This window comes from Saccostrea echinata, unplaced genomic scaffold (assembly GCF_033153115.1).
Source record: "Saccostrea echinata isolate AGI-Se365-2 ecotype Australia unplaced genomic scaffold, CSIRO_AGI_Sech_v1 ptg000040l, whole genome shotgun sequence".
Taxonomy (NCBI): domain Eukaryota; kingdom Metazoa; phylum Mollusca; class Bivalvia; order Ostreida; family Ostreidae; genus Saccostrea; species Saccostrea echinata.
Genome location: NW_026889789.1, coordinates 91,507 through 101,490, shown reverse-complemented (window position 1 = coordinate 101,490; position 9,984 = coordinate 91,507).

Below are 9,984 nucleotides of genomic sequence, written 5' to 3'. Positions count from 1 at the left end.
TTTATTTCAATTTTATTTAGGATTATGTTTATCGAATGAATCTCGAAAATGGCCGATTTTTCCTATTGAATTAACTTTCAGCGCTGATTGACGCCTTTTTCTTCCTAAATGTATGCCTGAAATTTAATTTATGCTAGTTTCATTTAATTCATCCCTCACAGAGATGCTATTTTAATCATACCTATTATTTCAAGATATTCAGTTGACCAGCTGAACCCGACATTTATATATTTATAAACAAAGTCTCGCCAAAGTCTCAACACGGCATTTCTAATGCATCATAGACTCTAAATGATTAACTCAGTACATTCAAAGTATACACCGAAAACAAATAAATTGTTTTTACACAAAATCTGTGTTTTTATTATACACCAATTGTGTTTCTCAACACAATTTATTACTTATTACTACATTCCATAACAAACAAACAGAAGTACACTTGTTTTTATTCCTTAACAATTAATTTACTACCTCTTCATCGGAAGACATGGTCTAGTGGTAGAGCACTTTGAGTTCATCACTACTGGGAACCTTTTTTTCCCTTTTTTGTTTTTAAATTTTTCGTTTTCTTTCAACCCAAATAGTACGGAAACACTGAAAAAGGTAGAAAGGCCCCTTTATTGTTTTCTGAACAATTGGTTTACTAGTTAGGTCTTTCCAACTTTCTGTGAAAAGACCTATTGAAATTGTTCTGTTTATTATTATTTTCTTCCGCTGATTTTTTGTTTAGAAGATTATCGAAAAGATTTTTCATCCATCATGAAGGTCTTAAGAACTATGATAAGATTTGACGCATTGCCAATGAACCATGACCCCTTTCGGAGTTCTTGCCCCTTGCACGAGAAAACTTGTTATCATTACTCCTCCGAAATCGTAAACCGTGGAGGTAGGAAATCTTTGCCAATGTTTCCGACTATTTAGGGAGACTCTTCTATCTATTCATTGCGAAAGGATTCGTCAACCCATTTAATGAGTTCTCCCCCTGAAAGTTTTCACTGTTTACAATGAAATGAAAAAAAAAATTGAAAATAAAATAAATCGTAGAGACATGGAGCCAATTGCATATGATTCTTCATCCCTTGACCCTGAAATTTATATCAAGTTCAAAGGTCAAGGTCATTCAAAATATGAGAAATTAGTTTTTTTTAATCTAAATTTTTTTCTTAATATATATATAATGTATCTTTACACAATAGATATGTCCTTTTAAAGCTACTTTATATAGTTCATTCTTTCTCCCTTAGATCGATCCGTTTAAAAGTTATGGCGCATTTCAGTATAAACATTATCGCTACTCCTTCGAAACCGTAAACGGTAGAGACACAAGACCTTCCCTAATGTCTTCAGGGTCTATAGACACAAGTTCAATCTATCAGTGCGCATGGATCTGATGACCCCTTATATGGGTTACCGCCCTTTAACATCTTTGCATTTACAATTAAATCTTATAACTTTGAAACTAAAAGTCATAGGAGAATGGGACCCATTGCAATGTGACCCTTGACCTTTGTCCATAACATAAATTCAAGGTTGAAGGTCAAGGTCACTTATGTTTTTTTGAACTTTTTATTTTGGCAAACTTTTAAGCCATTTTTGGTTTCTTTTTATATGAAATTTAACTATAGAGAATGAAATATAAATAAAAACTAGTAAACTAATTGTTCACAGAACAATTAGAGGTCTTTCCATCTTTTCAAGTGTTTCCGTGTCATTTGGGTTGAAAAAAAGAAGAAAAATGCCAAATTTATTTTTAAAAAATGCTCCTCCAGCAGGGGGCTCGAACTCAAAACCCTTGGTTTGAAAGACAGGCGCGCTAACTAGACCACGCATTCCGATGAAGATGGAGGTAGTAAATTAATTGTTTAGGAATAAATAGGAATTAAAACACGTGTCCTCTTTTTTGTTTTGGAATGTAGTAATCAGTATTAAATATTTTGAGAAACATGATTGTGTATAATACAAATGCAGATATTCTGAAAAAAAAAATTATTTGAGTCGGTTTATACTTTGAATAAATAGAGTTAATCATCTAGAGCCTAGGATACATTAGAACTGCCGTGCCGAGACTTTGTTTACAAATTTATGAAAAATGTCGCGTTCGGTTTGACCGAATATGGTGATTCAAAATAATAGGTAAGATTAAATAAACATGTTTATGTGGATTGAGTTAAATGTAACTAGCATAAGTTAAATTTCAGACATGCATTTCAGGAAGAAAAAAAGGTGTCAATGAGAGCGTGGAAATTTATTTGACAGGAAAAATCGCTATTTTCGAGATTCTTTCGATTAATATTAAATGTAAATAAAATTGAAATAAATTCCACATACTAAAGAAATCAAGAATGTTTGGTATTAAAATATTGTAGTAGAGCAAGAGAATCGAATGCTATTAATAACAACTGAAGAAATAGCCAATAAAAGCTTAAAGTAATTTTTATGCTCATCAGCACCTAAATTTCAGATAAAAAAAAGTATTTGCCAATAAAATTCATAATTTCGTTACACTTCAGAGACTCACCGTAAAACTTTCAGGAAACTCTCTTTGAAGTCTTTTTTTTTGGTAGTTGCTTAAAATCTTTTGTCGATCCGAGGTGTTGTATGAGTTTTAGAGAAATTTTCAATGTTGCTATTATTATTTTAAGGGGGGGGGATTATTTATTCCTAAATTTTTTTAAAGTAAGAGTTGTAGCAACCTCCACGAACTTAATTTTGATTGTGACCTTTGGGTCAAAGGTCAAGGTAATTTAAAAAAACAAAAACAAAACTTTGCTTTAAACTGAGTTCAACACTGAAATGTACATGAATCTAGATGCATGTTCTAATTTTTTTTTACCCTTGAGTCAGTGTCAAGGTCAATGGTTAAAGGTCAAGGTCAAAGTTCAAGGTCAAAGGTCAAGGTCACTTAGTTAAATAGCTTATATCAATCAACAATTTACATAGTTTTCAATGACCTTGACCTTTGACCTTGACCTGAATTTCAAGGTCAAGGTCAAGAAAATCTAATGCAGTTGTCCCAATGTCTTTACGACTTGTTGTTTAGAAAAATTTAATTATTCGTAAACATCAAAAATTTTCGGGGTCAATAACTACTCAAAGGGGTTTACGAATCCTTTCTCACTGAATAGATTGAAGAGTCTGCTAAATTAGTTGAAGCAATGGTGAAGGTTTTATTTCTTTACGGTTTACGGTTTCGGAGGAGTAGCAATAACAAGGTTTTTCGCACAAAGGGGCATTAACTTCTAAAGGGGTCAATCTTAGGGGACAAGAATGGAATTTTGAACTCATATTAAAGATGCAAAGATATATAGTGTATGTTGAAAGACAAAAGAGCTATAAAAAGAGCTAAATTTTTAATATTTTGAATAACCTTGACCTTTGACCTTCACAAAAATTTCAAGGTCAGAGGTTACAAAATCTAATGCAGTTGGTCCCATGTCTTTACAACTTATCGTTTAGAAAATTTTTCATTAATTGTCAACATCAAAAACTCTCATGGGCAATTATTTTTAAAGGGCTCGACAAATCGTTTCGCAATGAAAAGATTGAAAAGTCCTCTCAAGTAGTCGAAAACATTGGTGAATGTTCTGTATCTCTATGGTTTACGGTTTTGAAGGAGTAGCGATAACAAGCTATTCTTGCAAAAGGGGCAATATCTTCGTAAGAGGTCATGGGTCAAATATGGGGGGGGGGGTCATTTTTCGAAATAACTTTTAATATCCAGTATCATGAACTCTACAGTTTTTCGATAAGTCTTGCGGTTTCAAAAGTCCGGGTGAGAAATAAAATAATAATAAACATAAGCATTTCAAGAGGTCTTTCCACAGAAAGGTGGAAAGACCTAATAAATAAAATCTAAAGAAGGTGGAAAGACCCCTTATTGTTCGAGAACAATTAGCCTACTTGTTTTTATTGTTACTTTTCTCCCGCTGATTTTTTATTTCAAGACTTATCGAAGAGACGTATCTTTCATATTAATAGACTACTTAAATGATTCTCAGATTTGACCCACCGACTTGGATCGATGACCCTGCATGAAATTATTGCCCCTTTACCAAGAATTGCTTGTTATCTGTACTCCTCTGAAACTATAAACCGTAGAGATACAATACCTTCACCAATGCTTTTGACTAATCGAGAGGTCTTTTCAATCTATTCATTGTGAAAGGATTTATCGAAGCCTTTCAAGAGTTATTGCCCCTGAAGGTTTTTGCTGTTAACGTAAAATTGAAAAAAATAACGCTTAAAAGTAGAGACATGGGACCAACTGCAATAGAGTTTTCAACCTTTGACCCTTAAAATGAGGTCAAGGGCAAAGGTAAAGGTCATACAAAATATGTGAAGTTGAGCTTTATCTATATATTTTTTTGTCTTTTAACATTGATTAAAGATCTTTGCTCAATTTATTAGCACTCTACAGAATATCTCAGATTTTTTGCAACTCCAAACTCTGACCCCTTAAGACGTTTCTGCCCTTTGCACGATAAACCGTGTTATCGCTACTTTCCCGAAACGTAAACCCTAGCGACACCAAACCCCCACCACGCAGCAATGTTAGGCGTACTACGAGAAAATCAACAGAATATGAACGTGCATAAATACATATATACTTTTCCAAACCGATTTTTTTTCTGTAAAGCTACTAGATCATCACATGAATTTAATATTAATTGAAATGACATTGTATACTCTGCTCTGTATTGGATTTGGTTTGGTCATGTTATTTGAAAGTCACGTGATAAATCCATGCAATATGTACTGTATGTAGGTCATGAACAAATTTCAAAATCGCAAGGGCATACCCTGGTTCAGATTAAGAATTTAAACAATAAATTGTTTCTACATATCTTGTAGTTTATAGAAAGTGCTGCTGCTTTATATAGAAGCCTTATTTTATCAGTTTAAATTTCAAGTTACATGTATTTAGCTCTAGTCGAAATATGTGTGACCTTTACCAAGTATTTTGTGTATTTATCAAGTTATGCTCTCGATTTCAGGAAAGCAGCAGCACTTTTTAAGCAAAGGAATGTTTCCGTTATGTATATCTAAAGAATAGTCAAGATCTATAAACCGTATGCCCTTGCGAAAACGCAATTTAATGACGCACCTCGGCGTGAAACATGCAAACCCTGTTAAAAAAAAAAAAAACAAACAAAACAAAAAAAAAAAAAAAAAAAAACAAAAAAAACAAAAAAAAAAAAAAAAAAAAAAAAACAAAACAAAACAGAATAATTAATTTTATACATTCTCTCGATAGGTTTCAGATTTGTATTAATGGTCTACCTAACATTTGCAAATAATATTCTCTTTAATAATAAAATTCATTTTTCACTGTGAAAAAAATTACTTGATCCGCCTCTCACTTCACATAAAATGAGTCAAATTTTACCATGATGACGTCATGTCGACATTCTTTTAAAACCTGATCTATGCCCAATTGTCCCATGATCGCAAAATCAGGATAGGTCAGGACAAGCTTTAGAAGATGTATATAGTTTTTAAATATAAGCTAATGATAGGAGAAGAAAAAATGCTTTTAAGTTCAGAAACTTTGAAAAAGGGGATAAACCAGAATCGATGTAGGAAATGAAATATTTCAAGCTTACATTATCTTGTTTTCTTCTTAGATTGCATAAAGAACATTTTATTTATTAAAGTTACATTTAACTTAACCCAATTGGATCTTGTTTCAATCAGGAATCTTCTTTCCGAACCTACAGCAACTTTAGGATCCGCAGTCCGGCCGCTTCAAGTCAAATCCATGTTTTCCCATACGACGTCCTACATGCATGTAAGCCTCGAGTCCGATTTATTTCATCGGCACATTTTTAATTAGTTTAACTTAATTAGAACAATTAAAACCTCAATTTAAACCTTCAAATTCCTAAGCACAAACATAGAAATACGACATGTACAGCAAAACACATATCAGGCATTTCTTTTCCATGGTTACTATGTAAAAATGCATAAACATGGAAGTAGAAAGAGAAAAAAAGGAGAGAGGGGGGGGGGGAGTGAAGAAAAATTGGCCCTAAAGCGCAAAAAATAAATAAATAAATAAATAATAAATAAATAAATAAAATAAAATAAAAAAATTAGAGATGCGCGAAGACCTATATCTTGAGTTTTTCTCATTTTAATGCATTTTTCTTCTTTTTTTTTCTTTTGAGGAAATTGATATAAAAACACCCAAGAAGGTGGAAAGGCCTCTAATAGTTTTCTAAACAATTAGTCTACTTGTTATTATATATGCTTTACGCAATGTTATAAACTATCGTATTCCGATTTGCGTGTATATCCAATTGAATACAACCGGTTTTGCAGGTATATGAGAGCCATGTGCGAGTGTTTTGTTTTGTACAGGTGAATTTCTATTTTTAGCTTTACAATACGTATGACTGACCAGTGACCTATCATGGACCAATGGATTTCAATATACTAATTTTTTGCATGTTTTTACTCCCCAAAGCCGCCAAATTCCCCATCTTAAGCTTTTGTGCCTTTAGGATAAAAGATTGATTCAAATATTCGACTTCAGATTGATTCAATCAATGTCTGCTATTTTATTTCACAACTTTAGTACTGGATGTAAGATGTACATTGATCTTGTATTTCATTTACTTGATTATGTGTAAAATCGAACCAATTTTGTTTTATTTGAACAAACAAGAAACTAAATTAAGATAAGCTATAAAGAAATAAAAGCAGATGGATTCCTTGATTTAGAACATTACATGAACAATCCGTGACGAGATATAGCTCGGCAGTCTGTGGATCTCATATATATTAAATCTTTGTTTATTTGTGCCTTTAATTTTAATTTACTAGAAGGAATGAAATTTAATGCACACACATGCAGATGGATTCGCAGGGTGTACATTTTAAAAAAAATCTTTGAGTTAATTTTGTGTACCTCACTTGTTTCTTTAAGGAGGGATTCTTCTCTTATTCTACTCATATATCTTGTATTTAAAAATCAATGAAATTTTCATAGATTCAAGACGACAATATCACTAAGTGATGGTATCAATTAGATTAAATTTGACCGTTTTATTTTAGAAACAAGGTCAGGTCAAGGTCATTATCCTTTTTCTTGACATTTAGAGTAAAAACTTACTATTGCTAATCATGTGATGGCTACTTCCATTTTAAAAGATAAAATGCTTTTCTTTTTGCACAAAAAGATGTTACCATGTCGGGTCTATCAGATGATTCTACGAAATTAATTAACATTATTTAACTGAAATAGATATTGGCTAATCTGGATTTCCTCTGTTTTTATTAATTTTTTAGGATATATTTGTTATTTTTATATACTTCTTATATTTAAATATTTCTTATTTTTACATATGGTAAAATAGTCCTATAAATATACAAAATGATACAAAAACAAAAAACTTTGACCGTTTAGTGAGAGAGAAAAAAAAACAACACTTTTTACTGATTTTTTGCTCAAATCTGTTTTAAGGTTGGAGGCTTTCAAAAGCTAACAAGATTGTAGTTTGTTTCGAAAATCATTTCTATATGCTATTTTTTAAAACTTTGAGGCATTATTTATAATTTTAGATTCATATCAAAATTTCTTTAAGTCTTTGATTGTTTAAAAAAAATAATCACAAGTAATATTCTATAAGAGATTTTGATAGGCAAAAAAAAAAAAGATATTTTCATACTCCGCAGTTGCGCCAAAAACATAGTCCCTTATGGATTTTAAACTCAGTTTATCATTTCTATTTAAAATTGTACAATTATGATCAGTAAAGAAAAATATCTTGAAAATACATTACAGCTAAGTTTATACGACACACAAGCAACTTTATTTGAAATATTTCGTCTAGTCAGAAACCCGACAAGAATCCCTCCTTAATTCAAACCTGATGGGCAATTTGAAGAAAAACTGGTCAAATTTTCATGTCTTCTTTTATCTGGAAGAAAGTGATTTTCTTTTTTTTATGATATTTTTTTAGTGATATCGACGAAATTAAGAGGGTTTGGAAAATTTTGATTCCTTTGATTAGGATCTCAGATTTTTTGTCTATTAAAAATTTAAAACCTCTTAATCATATTGTGTAAATAATGTATTCCAAAATTACCAAATTTTATAGTTAAACCACGAAACCAAATTCCCTAAAATCACTACCCCCTTCTCAAAAACTGACCGCACGAAAGTTGTGGAGATAGAAAAAAATCAATAGACAATTCAGTGTGTGAAGAATAGTCTAGGCATTCATAAATGAATGAATAGTTACCGAAATAAGGGAATTTGCAACAAAAGTTTAAGTCACTCACTGTATCACAGAGTTTTATTGTAGGTTACATTACCGTCTTTTTTTTCGTTTTTTTAAAGAAAAATATAAATATAAATTAGATGTTTCAGACTCTGTGGTATCTTTTATTTCAAGTCCAATGGATATATTGAATCAACTTAAGCTGGAAAATGATTATTGTTTATTAATAAAAAGTCGTCGATATATCTTCATGATGAATTAAAAGCCACAGAAAGAGACATCTTCTTTTTATGTAGGCTTTTGAACAAGTTCTGCACGATATGAAATAGGTACATGTAAGCTAATAGGTGCGCGCGATTGGGACCCAAGAGAATTCCGACAGATTGTTGGAAGACTTGATCACCAAAAACAGTATAAATATTATCAATCAGAAATTTAAGTCTCTTTTAAAATATGCATTTTGATACATGTATATGGATAGACCATTCTACTAAATTTGATTAAGATAAAATATGAAGAAGTTAAAAGCAGATAAAATTCTTGATTTAGAACTTCACAAGATAATCCATGACTTGATATAGCTAAGTAGTCTGTAGGTTTCTTATGTATATTAAATCTTTGCTTGTTTGTGCCTTCAATTGTTTTTATTGAAGTGATGAAATTAAATGCACACATATGCGGATTCTCTAGATGAACATATATATACTTTTTGAAATTCTTTTAGTTGATGTTTAGTTCATTGTTTTTTTTTTAATACAAACCTGATGGGTAATTGGAGGAAATAGTTTGCAAATTTTCATGTCTTCTTTCATCTGCAAGGAAGTCATCTTCTTTTTATAACTTTTTTTGATATAAATGAAATTAAGAGGGTTTGGAAATAATTGATTCCTCTTATTAGCATGTCAGTTTTATTTATCTATTTAATAATTTAAAAACTCTAAATCATATTGTGTAAATAATGTATTCCAAAATTACCAGATTTTAAAATTAAACCAAGAAACCAAATTCCCAAGAAGCATTATTTCCCCCCACAAACCACAAAAATTGACCGCACGAAAGTTTTGAAAGTTCTGATTATTATGAGAATAAAATATATAAAAAGCGAATGAAATTGATTAAAATAAAAAAAAATAAATAAGGTCCACAGGTTTGAAATAAACCTCTGGAAAGTGAAAGAAGCATAATTGATTTTTTCTTCAATCAAACTGTATAATGATTATGGTATTAATTATGCGTAATTATTTTACTTAACTTCCATTTCTTTTCAACAAAATGGTGCAAAAAAAGATGCATTTAAGTTAACTAAAAATAGTTTCCAAATAAGAGAGAAAGAATAACTTATAAGTCTTATATGACATCTAAACTGATTAGGCATTAAATATGGAACTAGCGAACAGTAACGGAGCTCAAGAGTCCAATAAAGCAATACAAATTTGCAGCAGAGCAAACACGGGCCTTAAAAAATATCAAAGGTGGAATCAAGTTTCATTGAGTAGTAAGCATCCCCTGTCGACCGGACACACCCGATGTGTGTCATTATCGGGAAAAAGAAAAACATCAGTAGACAATTTGGTATGTGAATAATGGTCTCACCATTCGAAAATGAACGTCAGTCAACATTCGACTGAATAAAAGAGTTATTTAAGTACAAGGTCATTGTATCGACCATAGCATATGAGAAATGCTGACCTTAAACGAGACTGCTGGTTGTATTGTTTGTCAAAAGTTTGCCTCCTCCCAGAAATCTTTCGTACGAAGA